Source organism: Saccopteryx bilineata, chromosome 4 (assembly GCF_036850765.1).
Source record: "Saccopteryx bilineata isolate mSacBil1 chromosome 4, mSacBil1_pri_phased_curated, whole genome shotgun sequence".
Classification (NCBI taxonomy): Eukaryota; Metazoa; Chordata; class Mammalia; order Chiroptera; family Emballonuridae; genus Saccopteryx; species Saccopteryx bilineata.
In genome coordinates this window covers 132,010,104-132,034,915 of record NC_089493.1, presented here as the reverse complement: position 1 = coordinate 132,034,915, position 24,812 = coordinate 132,010,104, and the positions used below count along the sequence as shown (strand labels likewise).

General features: G+C 40.6%; 1 protein-coding gene and 1 pseudogene across 1 annotated transcript in view; one reads left to right on the top strand and one right to left on the bottom strand.

Annotated features, from left to right (window-relative positions):
* The window catches only part of PEAK1 (pseudopodium enriched atypical kinase 1), a 275,077-nt gene that overhangs the window by 239,448 nt on the left and 10,817 nt on the right, over nucleotides 1–24,812 (bottom strand). The gene's annotated exons all lie outside the window — the stretch shown is intronic.
* LOC136335547 (small ribosomal subunit protein eS6-like) lies at nucleotides 20,512–21,067 on the top strand (annotated as a pseudogene).

Sequence of the window (24,812 nt, the reverse complement as noted above, 5' to 3'; positions counted from 1 at the left end):
CAGAGAACCCAGAAATAAACCCACATCTTTATAGACAATTGATATTTGACAAAGGAGGTAAGAGCATACAGTGGAGTAAAGACAGTCTCTTTAACAAATGGTGTTGGGAAAATTGAACAGCTACCTGCAAATATATGAAAGTAAACAACCAATTTATACCATTCACAAAAATAAACTCAAAATGGATAAAAGACTTAAATGTAAGTCATGAAACCATAAGCATCTTAGAAGAAAACATAGGCAGTAAGCTCTCCGACATCTCTTGTGGCAATGTATTTGCTGATTTATCTCCACGGGCAAGTGAAATAAAGGAAAGGCTGAACAAATGGGACTTTATCAAACTAAAAAGCTTTTGCACAGCTAAAGACAATATGAACAAAATAAAAAGACAAACCACAGAATGGGGAGAACATATTCGACAATAAGTCTGATAAGTGGTTAATAACCAAAATTTTTTAAAAACTTGTAAAACTCAACACCAGGAAGATAAACAATCCAATGAAAAAAATGGTCAAAAGAAATGAATAGACACTTCTCTAAAGAAGACATACTGATGGTCAATAGACAGATGAAAAAATGTTCATCATCACTAGTCATTAGAGAAATGCTAATTAAAACCACAGGAGATACTACCTTACACCAGTCAGAATTGCACTTATTAACAAAACAACACATACTGCTGGCGAGGATTTGGAGAAAAGGGAACCCTTCTGCACTGCTGGTGGGAATGCAGACTGGTGCAGCCACTGTGGAAAACAGTATGGAGATTCTTCAAAAACTTAAAAATGGAACTGCCTTTTGACTTAGCCATCCTACTTTTAGGAATATATCCTAAGAACACCAAATCACTGACTCAAGAGAAGAAATGCACCACCATACTTATGGCAGCATTTATAATATCCAAGATAAGGAAACAGCCCGAGTGTCCGTCAATGGACAAGTGGACTAAAAAGCCATGGTACATATACACAATGGAATACTATGCAGCCATGAAAAAGGAAATCTTACCGTTGCGACTACATGGATGGACCTGGAAACTATTATGTTAAGTGAAATAAGCCAGGCAGAGAAAGAAAAGTATCATATGACATCACTCATCTGAGGAATCCAATGAACAATGTGAACTGACGAATGGAATTATAGAAGCAGATGCAGGATCAAAGGGACCAGAAAGAAAACGGACAAAGGGAAAGGGGATGAGAGGATGGGATCAGAGAAGGGAAAGAGATTGGTGAAATTATATATACATAACACAGTGTTATAGAGAGCAGAAGAGCAAAGCCTGGAGGGAAGGGGGGAAGGTGTTCGGGGGAGGGGGTAAGGGGAGTGTTGAGGGGAACACGGGGTTGGGGGGATGTATTCGGTGGGACACTTCAATCTATTTAAACACAGTAAGTTAAAATTAATAAAATAAAAGTGAATTTTTAAAAAAATTATAAAGTTTATTCTTCCTTATAAAAAACTTTTAAAATAATTCCTTATCATACACTATTATCCTCTCAGATGATTGAATGTTCATTCCCCAGGTGTAAATATAATTAGCTTGCTCCTAAAATTCCAAATGAAACATAGAAACTTCATACTGCAGGGTAGAAATTCACTCACACTAGGTTGCAACCTGTGTCTTCAAACATTATCTTACCTTTTGTTTATGGGAAAACGAATGAATTTGTTGTTCAAATTCAAAACAATATGGAAAATGATTTTATTACCTGTTACCATTTAATGGTTTCAACATCTTTTAGGCCAACCCTAACTAATGCATAAGAACTGAAACTTACAGTTTGATAGGGAGCTAAGTCTCCAATGACATACTCTAGCAGCAGAACTAACACTGAATAACTAATATAAGAAAAAAAAAGACACTAATCAGGAAAACATCTTTCAAAAATTACTGGGAGTGTGTTACAGGAATTCTCAAAAATCAAGACAATTTCCTGTTCCTACATAGTCGAAAAAAGGAAAAATGCTCAACCAACTAGTAGTAATGAAAAGAAAGGGACAAACAATATATTCCAAAGGAGACTTAAAAAGATATACAGATGAAGTATATCAAAAGTAACAGCAGTTTGGTGCCTGAGCAACCATGTAGATGAGGACCTCTCTCATAAACTCAGAAAACAGTTGACAGGAAGGGAAATGAGACCAGTTTACCTTGTGGAAGTGAATGTTAGCAAGTGGGTGTATTTAGCATATTTTAAGTATTTGCAACTAAATCATAGGTAATTGAAGACACAGGACTTGGGCCTCTTGTAGAGGCTTAAACACATGAAAATATTAAAATCTCAGAGTGAAAGATATAAATTCCTAACGTGCAGCTAATGAAATTCATTTCTGAATCCTTAGTGTACTACAAATACTTTCTCAGATAGTTGCAGTTATTAAGTGTTTATTTTACCCCCCGACTTAAACAATTTCCAAATAAAAGAAGCATCACATTGGGATGTCATTTCTAGAGAGATATAATTTAATACTATGGCAACAAACTCCAGACTGTCTATGTCAATTTTCTCTCCCGGAATAAGAAAGTATTTGCAATTAGCCTTCTCTGAACCATGTCTAGGATCAAACCCCCATCTAATTGATATAGCTTTAACACTTTATCTTGGTCATTTTTTTCTATTAAGCATAACATTTCTATTTCTACATTTTTTGTTCCACTGATAATATTATCTTTATCCTCTCTCCTAGATATATTTGAAACTTTCAATTCTGAATCTCCAAGTTAAAACTTGACATTATCAAAAATATTAAGAAAGCTGGCTTGAAGAAGGAGTCACTGGCTCAGCTGGAGCGTCCCACCCAGTCAAGACACACATGAGAATTAATCATTGAACAACTTAAGTGACACAATGACAGAGTTGATGCTTCTCATCTCTTCTTGTCTCTCTGTCATTCGCTCTCCAGTTGAAGTGGAGTGAAGTAAAATAAAACCCTCCATCAAACAAAACAACTGTCTTCTATGAATCGTTTCAATGCCAGAAGTACTTTCAAAGATACTTTCTGCTATCTTTTAGAGTTGGCCCACATTTATCATTTAATCTCCTTCACACCTTCTTTCCACCTAGTGACCTTCTTTTGTCTATTCTTTTTATTTAAACATACCCCTTATGTGTCTCTAGGGAAAAAAATTTGTCCATAACTTTGGGAGTCAGCTTTCTAATTCTGAAACAAAAAAAGCTGTGCTGTGAATCAACTCTGTCTCTCACTAAACAGCTATGCAGCCTCTGGCAAATTATTAACATTTCTGAGCCTCAGTCCTCTCATTTGTAAATGGGAGATGATACCATCTATCATGCAGAAATGTTTTTCAAATTAAAGAAAAAATATGTAACAAATCTAGGAATGATAAGTGGTGAACATTATTTCATAAACTAATGGTTATACATAAAAATATGTATGCTATAATCAAAGTAATTATCTCAGAGGCCATTATAGAACTTTGCTACCAAAAGCACTGAATGTACTTCCTAATTCTGGTCTCAATTCAAGGACAGAATACAAATTGCACTATTTCAATTCTACTGGAGAAGCCATCCAGGGGAATGTGTAATGGAAATATGAGCTACATTTGGGCAGAAAGGGATGGAATACAAGCAAAGGAAAACCAACTCCCAAGGTTTACCATATTCCAGCATTCTTGTAGCAAGGATGTACTGAAGGTACACGCCACTGAAGGTAGCAAACTCTTCCCTGCAAAAGGAGGTTTACAGTACATGTCAAGCAGAAAGGTGCTACATTTCATCATTTAGTCTTCCAGTTCCAGGCAGAAATCAGGACTAGTGAAGTGTCTCTTCAAATCACTGCTGATATGAAACATGGAACAATGACCATGATGATGGCAATGACAAATATATTAACTTTACAACTAATATCTGAGATAGACTGCATTACAGGCACTGTGCTGTTTTATAGTCATTATTAATCCTTAAAACAATTCTATGAGGTAGATACTTTTATCCTGTTTGACAAATTTTAAAAAAAATGAAGCTTAGCAGAACTGGGATTCAAACTCAGGCGACAGTGAAAATTTCATACATCCAACAACACATCAACAAGTTATGTACTAACAATAAATTACCCAATCATTTCAGCAGTCAGTTATTTGGGTATCTGTGTGAAAATGTGAGTATCATATTTCCAAAACAGTAGAAGAAAAGCAGGATTGAGGCAGAAAGAAAGGGCTACATCCCATAGCAATTGTGCAACTTTCAAATACTAAATATGATGACACTGTCAAATTGAGCATGGTCTGCTGTGGAGATAATTAGAGCCCTCTAGATAAAAAGTTCTCCAATTGTTCACATAGTGATGGACAGGACACTTAGATACTGATGATACCGTACCATAATATGCTCAACCACACCTCCATGGACCTCCATGGGACTACCTACTCCTGTGAAGGCCTAAGCAAAATTAGCAGAACATCATGTACTGTATTTTTCGCTCCATAAGATGCATCTGACCATAAGACGTATCCAGAGTTTTAAGGAGGAAAATAAGAAAAAAAATATTCTAAACCAAATGGTGTGTTAAAATATTTAATGAAATATACCACAATAATATTTCAACAATGTAAACTCAACAGCAGTATTAACAACCACTAGCACTGTTATTAACAAATGAGAAGAGACTTTAATGTTCAAATACTCTTCTAGTTGTCCGGGAATCCCAGGAACAGATCAGAATTTAAGAAGTGTCAGAATTTAAGAAGCTCAGTTGCTCACAATCACTGGTATTACTTTCTTCGCTATTTTCATATATGATACCATCTTCAGTGCCATCTAAGGCATTGCTAATGACACATTTTTTGAATGACCGTACCAGGGTTTTATTCTTCACTGACTGCCATGATGTTTTCATCCATTCAAACTTGAGTGATAGTGGGTCTCTTCATTTGTCCAGTTGGTGTCAGATCATGATTACCAGCAGCCATCCATTTGTTCCACTTTTCTCGCATAAAGACTTTAAACACCATATACAGACTGGGTAGGGGGGATAAATGAGGGGTTATGGTCAGCAGCTGGGGGTTAGGTGACGGGGTTAATGTCAGAAGCTAGTGAGGCGGGGTTAGGTGAAGGGGTTTGCACCAACGGCCGGCAGGAAAGATGTAGGCAAGTTGTAGCACCAGTCCAGCAAGGGAACTTGAAACACAGCGGTGGGCTTGAGGAGTGCAGTCTATATAGTTTCATCTTATTTTTTCATCTATGAGCATCTTTTTTTTATATTTATGGTACACACATGAAGCCTCTGTGTGTTCCATAATTATGCTTTTTAGAAAAATGGGTGTTAGTACTTGCGTACCAGGCTTACTTGCACTTTGCCCCCCTGAAAAACTGGCATCTGTAATTGGGCGGTGGCAGTCAAGCCAACTGCAGGTGTGCAGGCATAGTTTTGCCAAGGGAGCGTGGTGCAGGTAAGTGATACTAGTCTTTGAGGAGGGAAGTTCTTTGCAATCGGGATGCCCCCCTGAGCCTAGTGAGCAGGTACTAAGAACCATTTTTTTACAAACTGGTGATGGTTTGCTTTAAAGATGAAATCCAGTAAAAAATGACTAGACTTCCCATTAGTCCACATAGGCCCTCGGTACCACTGGAAACAGGGCCACTGATACTTACCACTTTGCTATTTGTGCCCTATATGCCCGCAAGCAGTTTATCATGCTCGCTGTACAGCTGTGCACATTACTGCACACCCTGCAAGCCTGATGGGATGCTCTGTGGCTGCTATAGACTGCTTCTAAAAGAGGTACTGTAAGTATCAGCAGTTCCTGGTAGTACAGAGGACCAATGCCACAAGGGGGCGACAAAGTGGACCAAAATATAGAGTTTTGGTCCATTTCCTTGGGCATCCCAATTTGGGATACCCCGCCATATAAAACCTCCAGGATTGCTCGTAAAAAGTACCTTTTCCATGTTCCCAGGGTACATGTGCAGGCTCTGGTCCAATCAGCGCTTTATGTGGCATAAGGTCCTGTATCAGAGCTCTAGTATTTGGAGGAAACGGCTGCATCCCCAGTTCTACTGCAGTCTGCGGAATGCTCAGGCTTCCAGCCTATCTGAATGGCTGGGCTCGGGAGTGTGCTTTAGCCGCAAAGCTGCAGCGTGAAACCCCCAGAAAAGGTGTCTATGGGCGATCTAGGGCAGTGGTCCCCAACCTTTTTTGGGCCACGGACCAGTTTAATGTCAGAAAATATTTTCACGGACCAGCCTTTAGGGTGGGACGGATAAATGCACAAAATAAAATTATGTGACCAGTGTAAAAACTGTGATATTTTTAAATTGTTAAACTTATGAGAGAAGCGTCAAGAGTGAGTCTTAGATGGAACAGAGGAAATCTGGTCATTTTTTAAAAATAAAACATCGTTCAGACTTCAATATAAATAAAACGAAAATAATGTTAAGTTATTTATTCTTTCTCTGCAGACCAGTACCAAATGGCCCACAGACCAGTACCGGTCTGCGGCCTGGGGATTGGGGACCAGTGATCTAGGGAATAGCAAATCTGCTGGTCCTAGAGTCTTTTAGACTCCAGGACGGGCCATTCAGGTTGTTGTTATTCTTTAATTCAGGATACCCCCTGCTGCTGCACTAGGGAAAGTCCAGTTATTTTTTTACTCTAATGTCACTACATAGGTAAACTACCTGGATTACAGCTGGAATAAACTGATGGAGATGAGCAGCATAGCCTCTTCCATCTGCCACTGCTTTGCCTGTGCTCTCACTGGCTTCCCAGCTCACTGCTCGCGACTCGCATCCTTGGCCCCTCCCCTACCTGTCAGCCAGCCAACCAGTGAAATGCTATTAGGCTGGCAATAAGTGACATCATCACTTCACACAGAGCTCCAGCAACTGCAGCGCAGCCCTCCACCACTGCAGCGTGCCTGTGATGTCTGCCCTGAATGATGCCAGATGAATGCACCCACACACCGTCGCTCCTCTTCCTTCCTGCGCTACATGCAACTGTGGAAACCCCAGAACCAGGAGATCACTCAGCAGATACCGGGGTTCCGCACACTGCCCAATTCAGCAATCACGCTGAACTGGGATAAATGGCTTACGTTATGTTGACTTATCCAAAGCGAGAGAAAAGAATGGTGCTGCATTTATGTCCTTCACTTGTGTTGCCTCAATTTGATTTGCCATCATGATGGTACGATCGTGAACAGTTCTTGCCGACAGAGGCATTTCTTTTATTCATTTGATTATCTTGTCTTTATCCAAAAAGTCGTCAAAAAGTTCATTGGCAACATCAAGCATGAATGTTTTGGCATACTCCCCACCTGTGAATGGCTTTCCGTTTCTCACAATTGCTAAAGCACCAGCAAAGCTAGCTGAATTCCATTTACCTTGTCGGGTCCAAACACAAGAGTTGCTGCTAACTAGCTTGCACTCTGCATAGTAGCTCTTGACATGGTTTCTTCCTGCTGTCCCCCCCGCTGGATATTTCGATGCAAATGTAGTATGGCGTGTCGAAGTGCCGCTTTATATTTGACCATTTCATCAATGCAGTTTTATCTTTGCATATTAGACACACTGCAGAACCTGCTCTCTCCACAAAAGCGAATTCCTCTGTCCATTCCTGCTGAAAAGTACGATACTCCTCATCTTTTTTTCTTTTAGCCATCTTCTTTGTCAAAAGGGTTTCTGCAATTAGCTGATTACTTGATTAAAAGGAGGGAAGTTTACTTTCTTGACCTCACAATGACCCATGTACCTTACACATTATCCAATAAAAATTTGGTGTTGTCCCGGAGGACAGCTGTGATTGGCTCCAGCCACCCGCAACCATGAACATGAACGGTAGGAAATGAATGGATTGTAATACATGAGAATGTTTTATATTTTTAACATTATTTTTTTTATTAAAGATTTGTCTGCAAGCCAGATGCAGCCATCAAAAGAGCCACATCTGGCTTGTGAACCATAGGTTCCTGACTCCAGTGCTCCAGAAGATGCACGGCCATTTCTACCTCCTCTTTTGGGGGAGAAAAAGTATGTCTTATGGAACGAAATATATGGTACCTCTGAACCTGTCACCCACTCAGGAAAACACATTAGAATGAAGATGAGTAAAAGAGGTATGAATTTTCTCTGTATCGAAAATATTAATATTTATTGTTCATGGTACTATGTAGCAGACATGTTCTAAGCCCTTTGCCTATGTTAACCTTCAAATGACATTATGAATTAGATAGTATTTTATTCCCATCACACAGATGAAGTAAACTGAAACACAAAACAAGTAATTTGCTGCTGATCACTTACAAGGGAAATGACAGCACTAAGAGTCCAATAAGGAGGTCTGGGTGCAGAGCCCCAGCACTTAAAAACAATACACTGCCTCTTTGCTTTTCCTGTGGACAGGTATTGGGGGAATTCCAGGAATTCAGCATTACACAACCAAAAAGATAAAATCTGCCTTTGCAAGACATACCCAAAAAGCTCTCTAGGACTGTGAAGGTTCCCTCCTCCACCAAGATTATTTTTTCCACCAAGATTTTAATGTCACAGGGACCTTAGATGCCAACCTCACAGGCCTAGAGAAAGACTTAATTTAGAGCCATTCTCCTTAACCCTTGGGTTAAGATGAGCAGTAGGAATCTCCTTAGTAACCCTAGCAAAAAACACTGGGTATTAACCCAGCCCCACAGTGCTATTACTACTGGGTTACACAGACTCAACAAAGTTTTACACAAATAACAGGAGCCCAACCCATGCTCTGAAACAAGACTGTGCATTCAAGATTCTCTCAGTCTTCTGGGTAGGGTTATTCACATATCATTCATTCAACATTACTTACAGTGACTCACCCAAGAATGGTATAGGCACTATTCTATTCTAAGGGCTGGAATACACCTGTGACCAAGAGATCCCACACCCATGCAGTTAGTTTACATTCTAAAGGGATAGAAATATGGGTCTATATGGACCAATAAAGGTCAGGTCTAAATACAAGAGGAAAGGGTGCTGGCAACCATCCTAAATTCTGGGTGAAAAAAATGTAAGCAAAAAGGGATACTATTTATTCTGAATGATATAAATGCTGGAATCTTTTCAACTATAACTTGAGAATACCAGAAAAACTGCTGCCAATGCTGCTGACAACTTGAAATAAAAACCAATATGGATGGATGGCACTGTTTTGGGCTCAGACTAACTTAACAGTGCCTACCTCCAAGTACCTAAAGGGAGAAATGAAAAGGATAAAAATACATAAGCTTGGGCCATTTATCTCTTTTCAGAATCACCTCCCAAAACAGGAAAAAGAAATGTCTAGCAAAGACTCGCAAATTTTGCCACCTCTTGACACTGTTAGTATCGGTTGTCATGCTAATATAAGGAAAAGGATAACAAACAACAAAAAGGATTATGGCTGGTTGGCTCAGTGGTAAAGCATCCACCTAGCATGTGAAAGTCCCAGGTTTGATTCCTGGCCAGGGCACACAGGAGAAGCACCCATCTGCTTCTCCACCCCTCCCCCTCTCCTTTCTCTCTATCTGTCTCTTCCCCTCCCACAGCCAAAGCTCCATTGGAGCAAAGCTGGCCTGGGCGCTGAGGATCACTCCATGGCCTCCGCCTCAGGCGCTAGAATGGCTCCAGTTGCAATGGAGCAACGCCCCAGATGGGCAGAGCATTGCCCTCTAGTGGGCATGCCAGGTGGATCCTGGTCATATGCATGCAGGAAGTCTGTCTATCTGCCTCCCTGCTTCTCACTTCAGGAAAGAAAAAAAAAGGATTATGGAAAAGAATTCTTTTACCAGCAGAAAGTGGAAGCTAAGGCCAGAGATGATCCACAGTTCTTTACTCTGACAGTAGCTCACATCCAAAAAGTGGAAAGCAGTGCGGGAGACCACCACACACAGACAGACTACAGGTTTCCTAAAGTAGTAATGCCAGAATGTGAAGCTTGATTAAGCATTAAAGAAACTTGAAACTCTTGCCCTACATACTGTCTCAATCTCAGAATGGCAAAATTAACACCAGAACACAAAAATAAGGCCCAGCATATACCCCTATACTTGCTTGTCACATAATACTGACATTCTTACTCTTGTACTTCCCTTCTGGGCAAGGAGAAGATGCAATAGGGTCAGAACTGCGCTTCTAGTCATTTCTGTATCCCCAGCATGTAGCATTAAGCCTATTACAAAAGAGACACTCAGAAAATGCTCCCAAGCTGCACTACAAACAGCAAGCATCCTCAATATGAAAATTATAAAGATATGGACAATTGGTGAGAAACACATCAAAAACTACTCTTTTTGAATATTCTCACCAAAGTTGCCTAATTAACTTAAATAATAACTTAGAAAAAGTTAATCGTCTAAAAAAAGAGAGTCACTTATAAAAGAAAACAGAGCAAGAGAGCAAGACAACTCAAATTTCGGATAATGTATCAATGAGCTTAAGTGCTCAGATTTTAGGTGTATTAATACCAATGCAATTCAAAGCCAATCTCTGCAGCCTTAACTGCTGGATTATTTTCAGCTCACAGAACAAAGACTATATGTTTCAGATACATGGCATAATGCACTCATTCACTCCTGTATCTTCATGTCTTTGTCACACTGGGCACAGTGGGAGGAGTTGCCACACATCTAACACTGAACAGGAAAGTACAGGGTTTGTAATCTTATGGATAGAGGATCCTTCTTTCCAGTCACATTCATCAAAGATCTATCTAGCCTAAATATAAATCGCTCCGATCCACTCTGACTCATTGCAGAAAACTGCAATGATTTTTGTCCTTCCCAACTGCATGTGGGAACTCAGTGATGTAACCATAACTAGGTTTCAAATGCATTAAATCACATACCTAGAATAGTACAACACAATCCAACCATGTTTAACAGCTGCAGCAATCTATGGATTAACTAATTTTTGCTTCCACCCACACTGTTGATGAAATATGTAATGTGTTCTGCCTACTTAGAAAACAAACTTGAAGAAACCAAAGGGTCTTTACTGTTTCTATATTAAAAGTGCTAAATTCAACTGCAAAAACACTTTTTAATTTTTTTTAATGGAACAAATTTAAACTATGATAACTCCATGGTAATGAATACTACATACCAGTTAAAAGTGAGACAGAACTATAGTATATAAACTGACAGGAAAAGACATGCTCCATATAGGGGTGAGGATAGAAGGCAGAACAATGTATACAATATGTTAAAAATACACAAATTAGTCCCTGACTGATTAGCTCAGTTAAGAGCGATTGCCCAAAACAAGGTTGTGGATTTGATCCCCAGTCAGGGAATACACAGGAAACAACCAAAAAATGCACAACTGAGTGGAACAACAAATAAATGCTTACCACCTTGCCTCTCCCCTCTCTCTCCCTTCCTCTCTCTCTTTAAAAATCAGTAAAAGTTAAGCTCTGGCGGGATAGCTCTGAAGTGTGCAGAGGTCACCTGTTTGTCCAGCCAGGGCACATACAGGAGCAGCTCGATGTTTCTCTCTCTCTCTCTCTCTGCTTCTCTCAAGAAAAATAAATAAAATTACACACACTCACACACTGAATGAAATCTTTGGAAAGACACCAAGCTGAGTGCAGTGATTACGCCTGGCAAGTAAAATAGAGGAAGAGATATACAGTAGGAATATAGCTCCTTTTCCTATATACTGCTATATTGTTTTATTTCCATTGAGGTATTATTCATCTATCAACTGTTTAATTAAAAACATTTTTAAAGAAATTCTCTAAAACCAGATAAACATCCAATATTTAGCAGTTGTTCCTTAACATTCTAAGTGCTATAGAAAAAAAGCTTTTTTGAATAGTCAGAATAACTGGCATAGCTTTTAGAACCAATAAAACACAATAAATGGCAGACACTTGGAAAATTTGGATTCTAAAAGGAGTACATCAGAAGAAAGAAATCCTGTACTTTTTTGTTTTTCTTTTTCCAAGTGAGAGGAAGGGAGATAAAGAGATAGACTCTCGCATGTGCCCCAACTAGGATCTACCTGGTAACCTCTGTCTGGAGCTGGCTGATGCTCTGCCCATCTTGGGCCATGCTTGCAACCAAACTATTTTTAGCACCCGAGGCGGAGGCTCCACAAAGCCATCTCAGCACCTGGACCAATGCACTTGAATCAATTGAGCCACAGCTGTGGGAGGAGAAAAGAGAGAGAAAGGGAGAGCAAGAAAGAGAAGGTGGAGGTGGAGGGGTGGAGTAGCCAATGGTCACTTCTCCTATGTGTCTTGACCAGGAAATCAAACCTGGGACATTCATACGCATGGCCAACGCTCTACCACTGAGCCAACCGGCCAGGGCCAGAAATCCTATATTTTAAAAATGCATATTCTAAGCCACTGAAACTAGGCTAGATTCTCTAAAAGCTGCTTTCATACAAACCCTGTAACCCATCCTCAAACTAAAAACTACTATGCTTCTAAAATAAGCAACTTTTATCTTCCCTAGGAAAAGCACTATATATACCATTTCTTTTCCTCCTAGCAATTCAAGCAGTGGCTCAAATATAGCTACTAAATCTTAATATACAGCTTTCTTGCTCTTTCAGAATTTTCCTAGAAATAATATTCCAAAGACTAGAAAGTGAAATATCATAACAATCTGCACTAGCCACATATAATTATTAAGGGTATGAAAAGTACATATGTAACTAAAATCAGTTTCCTTTTCTTATACTTTTTAAAAAAATCAACACAAGTCTGACCAGGTAGCATCGCAGTGGATAGAGCATCAGTCTGGGATGCTGAGGACCCAGATTCGAAACCATGAGGTTGCAGGCTTAAGCACAGGCTTATATGGCTTGAATGTGGGCTCCCTAGCTTGAGTGTGGGATCACAGACATAACCCCATGGTCACTGGCTTGAGCCCAAGATCACTGGCATAAGCAAAGGGTCACTGGCTCATCTGGAGCATCCCAGTCAAGGCACATATGATAAAGCAATCAATGAATAACTGAAGTGCCACAACTATGAGCTGATGCTGCTCATCTCTCTCCCTTCTGTCTGTCCCAGTCTCCCTCCCTCCCTCTCTCTCTTTCTATCTCTCTCTCTTGTAAAAAAAAAAAAAAAAAATTATAGCTCATGGTTGAACTAAATTCCCAAATCAGCTATGAACATATCTTTTTATTTTCCAGAGATTATTAGTCATTTGAATTTTGTCAAACCCTGACATAAAAAAACTCAAAATTAATGCAGAGCATATTGTCAAATGCATGAATTAAAATCTGGTACCCATTTGAGGTGCCAGTTTACTTTCTTGGAAAGCTTTTGCTGATGTGAATTGAAATTTTAAAGGGCCTCATAATAAAAACTATTCAGAACCAGATTACAAGTAGTCATGAGATGAACATCTTGCTTTAACCAATTATCACTAGTATTTTTGAAGCTAAGAATGAAGATACAAGATAAATAAGCAGCAGAATTAAAGAAAAATGAAAAGATTTTGAGCTTCTTTCCCTCGTTACTGAGCACAATACCAAACAGTAAAATTTAGAGCAAAATACAAATAAGAATAGGATTTTTTTTCTAATAGAATTGCTTAAAAATGCCATCAGGGAGAAAAAATGAACAAGGGAAGGGAAGAAGCAAGTTCCCTCTTCTCTGCATTTAACTGAGGTCGTTTTATTCAATGAATAAATAGATCACTCATTTCCCATTTGGTCAAAGAGTCTACTACACAAGTGGTTTTCAACCTTTTTACACTTGGGGACTGGTAAAAATAGAAGAATTATTTTGGGGACTGCCAAGGCAGAAATCACCCTGAACATAAGCAAATTCAACTGAGATCACTGGGTCTATAATCTTCATATTAATACATCAGAGTGGTTAACTCTTTAGCAATCTTGTTTGATTGGCAGACCAGTCTGTAAACCAGCAGTTTAAAACCATGGGTCTACCCTATAACTGCATATATCTCTTTAAATAATATGTACTACAGTATATTCCTTCATACATATAATTTTAATATTATAATCATATGGATAAAAAGGAAAAAAATCTAGTTTGATTATTTGTCACCAAATATACAAACATGCTCAAATTTTCTGGGTGAAAATAGAGATGTTAGAATGAAACCAGAATACTGTGCCAACTACTCCCACAGTGTGTCATTTAGCTAATGGTACCCCACCTAGTATACTAACAACTCACAACTGCTTCCTAAAGTTCCGCACTTACTCCCAGGAAACAATAAGACATACTGTCACACTGCACATACTATTTTATTTTATTTATTTATTTTTTTATTTTTTATTTTTTTCCCCTGAAGCTGGAAACGGGGAGAGACAGTCAGACTCCCGCATGAGCCCGACAGGGATCCACCCGGCATGCCCACCAGGGGGCGACGCTCTGCCCACCAGGGGGCGATGCTCTGCCCCTCCGGGGCCTTGCTCTGCCATGAGACCAGAGCCACTCCAGCGCCTGGGGCAGAGGCCAAGGAGCCATCCCCAGCGCCCAGGCCATCTTCGCTCCAATGGAGCCTCAGCTGCAGGAGGGGAAGAGAGAGACAGAGAGAAAGGAGAGGGGGAGGGGTGGAGAAGCAGATGGGCACCCCTCCTGTGTGCCCTGGCCAGGAATCGAACCCGGGACCCCTGCATGCCAGGCCGATGCTCTACCACTGAGCCAACCAGCCAGGGCCGCTCATACTATTTTAAATAAGCTTAAATCTACTTATTTATTTTATATGAGCCTAAGTGGACTTATGCCACTTATTTTTTTAAAAAACCCTAAAAGTTGAGAACTATCCAAATTTTCAACTGACTCAGTGAGTGGGCAAGTATAGAAACTCATAGCTGGTGCCAGAGAACCCTAGTGAGCCCAGGAAGATCCCTAAGCAAGGCTGTTCTAGATGTACACACTTGCTCCTGCATTTTGATTTTGATTTTCACAATAGGCAATAATGACTGCTCCATCATCTGTAGAGAAAAAATACAGAGTCTCTCCCCTCACTACATAAATAAAAAAGTCATTCCTATTTAGGGCTTTTTTGGTTACCAGACTATATAGTCCAGTAATAAAAATATTGTGACTCTGCCTCCACAATGTTGGCATCCCATGAGTTTGCATTCATGTATCAAGCAGGCTGATACCGTAAAAACAGTCATGCCTATGTCCCCCCCCCCAAAAAAAATTAACTGTTTAGTCTAAACAGAGGTAAAAGATATTTTAGTGCTAGACATCTTTTAAAACTGCTCTAAGACATGCCCAAGAGATATGAGATATATCCTTTGAAATGATCAAGGACCTACTTAAATAATACATCCTATATTACTACCAGTTCTGAATCTATCAGAAAGTGAACACAAGGTGTGTAAGAAGTAGAATTTAAACATCAGGAACATATTATCAGAAAAAAAGCAGGATATGATTATTAAAAAGTAGAGCTGACTCATGCCTGACCAGGCAGTGGCGCAGTGGATAGAGCATCAGACTGGGATGCGCAAGACCCAGGTTCGAGACCCCAAGGTTGTCAGCTTGAGTGTGGGCTCATCTGGTTTGAGCAAAACCTCACCAGCTTGGACCCAAGGTCGCTGGCTCGAGCAAGGGGTCACTCGGTCTGCTGTAGCCCCACAGTCAAGGCACATATGAGAAAGCAATCAATGAACAACTAAGATGTCGCAACGAAAAACTGATGATTGATGCTTCTCATCTCTCTCCATTCCTGTCTGTCTGTCCCTATCTATCCCTCTGACTCTCTGTCTCTGTTAAAAAAAAAAAAAAAAAGTAGAGCTGACTCAAACATGGATGTAAGTTACTGAAATTTAGATTAGCAATATGCAAAAGAGAAAGACACCAATTCCTCTAAGTCAGGGGCCGGGAACCTATGGTCCACGAGCCAGATGTGGCTCTTTTGATGGCTGCATCTGGCTCGTAGACAAATCTTTAATAAAAAAAATAATTACGTTAAAAATATAAAACATTCTCATGTATTATAATCAATTCATTTCCTACCGCTCATGTTCATGGTTACGGGTGGCTGAAGCCAATCACATGTCCTCCGGGACAACACCAAATTTTTATTGGATAATGCATAACGTACACAGGTCGTTGTATGGCTCTCACAGAATTACATTTTAAATATGTGGCGTTCATGGCTCTCTCAGCCAAAAAGGTTCCCAACCCCTGCTCTAAGTGAAGCGTATCTTCTATAGTGAGCATAAGTCTACTGCCTCCTCAGCCAGTCTCTGACCCTACACGATTCCCACAGGATCACCAGCTCACCACACCAATTGCAACTGACACATAAATTGTACCTCTACTACAGACAGTATGCTAATTAGCTACTTTCAAATGTAAATAGAGGACACCAAATTATTACTACTTGTTATCTCTGGATAGTATAATAACAGATTTTCTTCCTTTTTACTTATTCTATATTTTTCCAATTTTTTTTACAATAACAGTTAATTTTAAGATGTATGACATAATAGGTAATGTCAAACTCCATTTCAGATCTATAGCCAAAAAGGACAGAGAGAATTAGAAGGAAGTTATTCCATACAGCGGGACACAGTTTCCTAGTCAGACAACCCAAAAAGACCAGACCACATGGTCCCAGAGCAGAGGACAGAGGGTCAAGCATTCATGCAGCTACAAGCCCTATAGTTGCCTTTTACAAAAGAACACAAAGCATATCACTACATGATGAGAGTTTTTGCTCAACTTTTGAACAAGTTGCATTTATGATAGGATTCAAATTTTATTTGTATATGTATAACTAAAAAATACATGTGAAATAAAATCTATGTCAATAATTAAAGTTCAACTCCCTATATTAGAAACAACTGTTTTTACAAATTATTTCTATGCTGCTGATGGGACAATTTATGTATTCACTGATGTTATCATTCCACAAGCCATATTTGTATGGAAAAGAATATACTTTAAGAAACAATAAAAAGCCTACCCTGTGGTGGCACAGTGGATAAAGCGTGGACCTGGAATGCTGAGGTTGCCGGTTCAAATTCCTAGGCTTACCTGGTCAAGGCACATATGGGAGTTGATGCTTCCTGCTCCCCCCCCCCTTCTCTCTCTCTCTTCTCTAAAATGAATTTTAAAAAATTTTTTAAATGCCTTTTAAAAAAAAGAAACAATAGAAAAAGGATAAGGGATAAAGAAGTACAAACTGGGCCTGACTGGTGGGCACAGTAGCTAGAGCATCAACCTGGGAAGCTGGAGTTGCAGGTTCGAAACCCAGAGGTTACCAGCTTGAATGAGGGCTCATCCATCTTGAACATGGGGTCACCAGCTTGAGTGTGGGATCACCAACATGATCCCATGGTCACTGACTTAAGTAAAGGGTCACTAGCTCAGCTGGAGCCTCCTCCCTCACCCCGCACCAAGACACATGAGAAGCAATCAATAAACAACTAAAGTAACGCAACTATGAGTTGATGCTTCTAATCTCTCTCCCTTCCTTTCTCTCTCTCAAAAAAGAAACTGTCAAGAAGTACAAATTAGCAGTTACAAAATAGTCAAGGAGATATATGTACGGTGCTAGACAGGTACTAAACTTACCAGTCAGATCACTCTGTAAATTATTTAATGTCTAACCTATACAGTTGAAACTAATATAATACAGAATGTCAATTGAAAAGAATTAAAATTAGAAAAAAGAAAATAAAAGTAATGCACAAATTTACCTATATAAGGTACCTAAAATAGTCAAATTCATAAAATGCAAGACTGGAATGGTGGTAAACAGGGGCTGGGGGAGAAGGTAACAAAAGTTATTAATCAATAAGCATAAAGTTTCAGTTATATAAGATGAACAAGCTCTAGAGATCTGCACACAATACTGTACCTATAAATCGACATATATTGTACATTTAAAATGAGTCAAGAGAGAATAAATCACATGTCAAGTGTTCTCCCACAATAAAATAAAAATATAAAAAAGATACAAAAAGAGACAACATAAACTTCCTCTTATACTATAAAGAAGAAAAAAGTTATTAAACTATAGGTTTCTCTCCTCTCCCGCTCTTCACTCTTATACTAACTTCCTTATTGAATATGGAAATCAACAATCTCTTTTAAAAGGAGTTGAAATAAGATCTGGCATCTATCTAAAATATTTAGTTGTGAGGTTTAAAACTGTGAATGCAGCCAGTCCCTCAACTTGAGAATAGGGTAGCTGGCTTGAGTGCAGAATAATCAACATGATCCCAAGGTCACTGGCTTGAGCAAGGGGTCACTGGCTCTACACTTCAGCACCTCCGACCCCAATCAAGGCACAAATGAAAAGGAATAAATGAACAACTAAAGTGAAACAACTACGAATTGATGGTTCTCACTCCTGTCTCCTCTCCCCCACCTTGTCACTCTCTCTCTAAAAATAAATTTAAAAATTAAAAAAAAACTCACCTGACCAGACGACACGGTGCAGTGGATAGTGTGTCGGACTGGGACGCAGAGGACCCAGGTTTGAAACCCTGAGGTCGCCAGCTTAAGCGTGGGCTCATCTGGTTTGAGCAAGGCTCACCAGCTTGAGCCCAAGGTTGCTGGCTTTAGCAAGGGGTTACTGGGTCTGCTGTAGCACCCTAGTCAGGGCACATAAGAGAAAGCAGTCAATGAGCAACTAGAGTGCCATAACGAAGAATTGATTCTTCTCATCTCTCTCCCTTCTGGTCTGTCTGTCCCTATCTGTCCCTCTCTGGCTCTGTCAGAAAAATAAAGAAACACTCATACAACCCAATGCCAAAAAAAAAAAAAAAATCCAAGTTAAAAATGGGCATGAATAAATGCCATGAATAAATACTTCTCCAAAGAGGACATTCAGATGGCCAAGATACATGAGAAGACACTCAGAGTCACTAAACATTAGAGAAATGCAAATTATCATCATAATATCACCTCAAACCTGGCAGAATGGCTTTATCAATAAATCAACAAATAAGTGCTGGCGAGGATATGGAGAAAAGGGAACCCTCATGCTGGTAGGAATGCAGATTTGTGCAGCCACTGTGGAAAACAAGAGGGTCCTCAAAAACCTACAAGTGAAACTGCCTCTTGAGCCAGTGATTCCACTTCTGGGTATATATCTGAATAAACCCAAAACACTACTTTGAAAGACTATATGCACCCCCTATATTCACTTAAGCATTTTTTACAATATCCAAGATATGGAAGCAATCCAAGTGCCCATCAATAGATGTAAGGCCAGCGGTCTCCACTGTGGCCATGCAGGTTCTCATTAGATTTGGGCAGACAGTAAAGGAACTGTGGAGTCAGAAAATGGTGGGCGATTCTGTTTATTAAAGTCTCGTAAAGGCGGACGAACAACCAGGCAGAAAAGACTGCTTCCCTTTTTTCAGGGCCCCTAAGCCCCCACCCCCTTTGTACTCACTCCAGACTCACAGGCCCTCACCAGCCTCAGCAGGGCTTCCAAGCCCCTCTGCACTCTCCAGCAAAACAGGCCAGGCAGAAATACCCGTTCTCCTGCAAACAGCAAACAGTCCCTCCCCATAGAGGGAGGCAATCCACAATTTGCAATCTGCCACCCTGAGGGCAAGCACCCACATCCTTCCAGAGTCTAGACACAGGTGGCGATGCCCCGAAACAAGTGAGCAAACCTAAAAAACACATTACAAACTTGTTTACCCAACAATAGACAACCAGATAAAGAAGCTGTAGTACAGTATATATATGTGTATATATATATGTATTCATATATATACACACTATGGAATATTACTCAGCCATAAAAAAAATGAAATCTTACCATTTGCAACAGCAAGGATGGACCTAGACAAACACTATATGATTTCCTTTTATCTGGAATCTACAGAACAGAAATGAAAAAAACAGAAACAGACTCACAGATACAAAGAACAGACTGATGGTTGCCAGGAAGGGGGGGGGGGGCTGGTTAAAAAACACGTAGGGATTGAGAAGTACAGATTGGTAGTTACAAAATCGTCACGGGCATGTAAAGTACAGCATAGGGAATATATTGTAACACCAGGTATGATGCCAGGTGGGCACTGGAAATATCAGGGAAAAAGTTTGTAAAGTATGACTACCTAACCATGATGCTATATACAACTGAAATGAATACAAAATAACACTGAATGTCAACTGTAATTAAAAAATAAGTCTTTTTATGGCTCAGCAGTAGAGCGTCGGCCTAGCGTGCGGAGCACCCAGGTTCGATTCCCGGCCAGGGCACACAGGAGAAGCGCCCATTTGCTTCTCCACCCCTCCGCCGCGCCTTCCTCTCTGTCTCTCTCTTCCCCTCCCACAGCCAAGGCTCCATTGGAGCAAAGATGGCCTGGGCGCTGGGGATGGCTCTGTGGCCTCTGCCTCAGGCGCTAGAGTGGCTCTGGTCGCAACATGGCGACGCCCAGGATGGGCAGAGCATCGCCCCCTGGTGAGCAGAGCGTTGCTCCTGGTGGGCGTGCCGGGTGGATCCAGGTCGGGCGCATGCGGGAGTCTCTCTGACTGTCTCTCCCTGTTACCAGCTTCAGAAAAATGCAAAAAAAAAAAAGTCTTTTTTTGTGGCACTCAGAGGCAGTTGTCTGCTTCACGATGAAGCTGAACATCTCTTTCCCAGCCACTGGCTCCCAAAAACTCATTGAGGTGGACAATTAATGCAAACTTTGTACCTTTTATGAGAAATGTATGACTCTGGGAGAAGAATGAGAGGGCTATGTAGTTAAAATCAGAGGTGACGATGAAAAACAAGGAAGTAGGGAGTCTTGACCCCTGGCTGTGTCCGCTTGCCGCTGCCGTGGAGCATTCCTGTCACAGGCCAAGGAGGACTAAAGAGAAAAAGCACAAATTTGTCTAGGGTTGCATTGTGAATGCCAACCTCAGTGTTCTCAACCTGCTCATTGTAAAAAAAAGGGCAGGGGCAAGGGGTGGGGTGGGGGAGGGAGACAGTCCTGGTCTCACTGATGCTACAATGCCTCATTGCCTGGGACCCAAAAGAGCTAGTAGGTTCCAGAAACTTCATTCTCTCTAAAGATGACATCCACTAACACGTTGTGAGAAAGCCCATAAACATGAAGGTGAGAAATCTAGGACCAAAGCTCTCAAAATGCAGTGTCTTGTTACTTTGTGCGGTGGTTCTCAAACTTTTTGATGTCGGGATGCATTTAAAATCCTACAAATAATCCTACAAATAATAACACATTTAAAATCCTATATACAAGTTTCTGAGAAATATGTTATAATAATTAAGTCAAATATTAAAGAAAAAATATATAAAGTCCAAGCATGCTTTTATAGTAATTAAACAAAATAAATATGACAAAATTAAATTTATTCTGACATTAAAAAACATTTTTATGTTACATTTTTGGAGTTATGCTTTTTAGAATTCGTAAAAAAGAGGAGTTAAAAAATAAAAAATAGAGACCCTGGCTGGTTGGCTCAGTGGTAGAACGTCGGCCTGGTGTGCAGGAGTCCCGAGTTCGATTTCCCACCAGGGCACACAGGAGAAGTGCCCATCTGCTTCTCCACCCCTCCCCCTCTCCTTCCTCTCTGTCTCTCTCTTCCCCTCCCGCAGCCAAGGCTCCATTGGAACAAAGATGGCCCGGGCGCTGAGGATGGCTCCGTGGCCTCTGCCTCAGGTGCTAGAGTGGCTCTGATTGCAACAGAGCGACGCCCCAGATGGGCAGAGCATCGCCCCCTGGTGGGCGTGCCAAGTGGATCCCGGTGGGGTGCATGCGGGAGTCTGACTGCCAACCCGTTTCCAGCTTCAAAAAAATACAAATAAATAAATAAATAATAAAAAAAGATAAGTTATCTTTTTATATATATATAGATACATTCTTAGCAAGATTTATTAAATTCAGCAGTACCTGACATGAATATGTTAAGTTTTTTCATTCTTGTGTTTATGAGAAACATGAACCTGATGTGTCCTAGCGATTTCTTCAATGTTTGGGCATATATCTGAAAGGCAGACTCTCATTTCCTTATCAATACATTGAAGAATTCCTCACTTTTTACTCTTAATTGTGTTGAGGGTAGAAAACCCTAATTCACATTAACAGGATGTTGAAAATTGTAGTAAAATGTTCAAAGCTTTTTTAGATATTGCCACATATTCTTCTTTTATAGAAATCCAAAAGGCTTCAAGAGACAATTCCTTATGTTTAATCATCAATCCAAAAACTCCACCATACATATCATATATACCATCTTAACTTGACACCAAACAAAGGATAGAAGAAACTTGCCTCCAGTCTTTCCAGGGAACATGGGGGGTAGTGTAAACAATCCAGCACCACAGCTTAACAGCCTTTTGCAACCTAATCAGGCAGGTGAGGTGGGGGGTTGGGCAGACTGTTACCTTATAGACAATTCCTCACACCTCTGTCGTCCAAAAATCTACACTCCAAAAACCCTGTTGGTTTTTTGTCCCCAACAGGCACATATTTCTCTGGAATACCATAGGGTGCACCTGGAAATCTTCTACAGTGCACCAGTGCACCCTGGTGCACACTTTGAGAACCATTGCCCTAGCCCTAACATTTTGCAGGATTATTCCTCCCAATCTCTTAGACTGGAATGCCCCAGGGGTCATTCCTCAACCTCTTCCTGATCTACACTTTACTTTTCAGGAGTTCTCATCTATACTTACAGCTTCCAAATGTACCATCTCAACCATTCTCTTATGAACTCCAGATCCATTTGTTCAATTGCTGACTTGACATCTCTATTAGTATGTCTATTAAACATCTCAAAAATTTAGCCAGTCAAGAACAGAGCTCCTAAACTGTTGGGCAAATAAGTTTGTAAAATGTGATTTTTATGTTTGCTAACTTTGTTAAAAATGGCACTGCCCAGGTGAAACTGCTAATTACCTTCCTGCTTGGGAAGGGCCATTGTTATGCTATTGTGTGCTGGAGGAGTGGTTTTCACTCAAAAAGTTTTAAGAAGGAAGGAGAGGAAGGGAAGGAAGCCAAGATGTCAGATTGTTAAAGGAGAAGCCAGTTTGTGCAGAAAGGAGAGGAGAAGGTGTACAGATGGGGAACCAGAGATGACTGAGACTGGTGGGGGTACCTTTGATTCTAGGAAAACCCAGAGAAGATTCTCCTGGTTGTGGAACTGGAGAATGTGTGAGTGGCTTTGGGAGCCCTAAGTGAAAGGGAAGTGTTTTCCCTTTGTGTGTGTTTATTCACCAGCCGGGTACGAGGCTAGAATAAAGGAATGGCCCACCAGTTTTTACCTCCGCAGTTTTTTTCACTTATCTGCCCGAATTCAATGAGAACCTGCATGTGAATGGCCACAATGGCAGTGGCCCTTGTTCCCAGAAACCTGATCTGTCTATGGCTTCCCATCTGCTATTAACAACTCCACTCTTCAAGTTGCTTTAGCTAAAAACCGTGGAGCCATTCTTGACTCCTCTCTTTTCACATTCCATTTCCAATCCAAGATCAAGCCCAGTTAGATGAAAACATTTCCAGTTACTTGGCCAGGTAGCTCAGTTGGTCAGTATCATCCTGATATACCAAGGTTACAGGTTCAATCCTCAGTCAGGAGACAAACAAGAAATGTTACAGTAATATGTTATATTAATTAAATATACAGAAATATAAAAAAATATGGAAGATATGTAGAAATAAGTTAGGATATAATAGTAATAGCCATTAAGGCAAGTGAGTTAGATTATGCCCTCTGGGTGGGAAATAATCTAGTGTGTACAGTCATGACAGGCAGGCTATGCCTTTTGCGCAGGGCCCAGTTAGTATGTGTGTGAAGTTATATATAGATAAAAAGTGGCTTGATGTGACATTTCTGTAGATTAACATAAAAAAGGCTCCCTGCTAGGAATTCCCAAAAAGGGGGTTTGATGTGATAATCTAAGGTACTAAAGCAAAGGGGGCCCCTTGCTGCAGTAGTCACCCAGACTCCAACATTGAACATGGACTGTCTCCATGCTTCTCTGACCAAGGATAACTGAGAGGACCATACCGATGGGGCCCCCTTACGCTGTACCCAGGCACGCCTTAAGGATTTGTGAGTAATAAACTGCCTGTGTGATTCTTGCAATTAACTTGTGTGTCAGTCGTGTCTTTCCTCCGGTGGCAGTTGGTCTTGGTACCAGTAAGTAAAATTCCTCATAGCCACCTCAAGAATAGTTAGTTAGTCTTGAAGAGGCTGCCAGCCCTGCTGTTAAGCAGAAGGGTCCCACTGCGTGGAGAAGTTGAATTGGGAATGCCTGATCGACTTAGAGCTCAGGTTCTACTGGGACAAGAATCAACTAAGGAATGCATAAATAACCGGAACAACAAATTGATGCTCTCCCTCTCTCTCTGAAATCAATCAACAATTTTTTTTTAAGTCAACCAATGAATGCATAAATAAGTGAATGTAAGGCCAGTGGCTGCCACCATGTCCATGCAGATTCACATTGGATTCGGGCAGACAGTAAAGGAACTGTGGAGCCGGAAAATGGTGGGGGATGAGCAAACAGACAGGGAAAAAACTGCTTCCCTCTATCTCAGGGCTCCCAAGTACCTACCCCCTCTCCAGACTTCCCAGACTCACTATCCGGACTCACGGAACTCACAGGCCCCCACCAGCAAAACAGGTGGGGTAGAAAATACCCCTTTTTCAAACAATCACCCCTCCCCCCAGAGGCAAACAATTCACAATTTGCAATATTCTGTCCTGAAGGCAAGCACCTGCAGCTTTCCACAGATACACCTTGTACACGCTCCAATGCACCAATTAGGCAAAATACAAGCAAGCAAACCTAACTCACTTGTTTCACCCTTGAAACACATTGGTTTGCCCAACAGTGAAACAGTTGTTTCTCTTTCCCTTCTGCTCTCTAAAAACAATAGAAATAAAATTTTTTTAAATAGTTCTAGTTA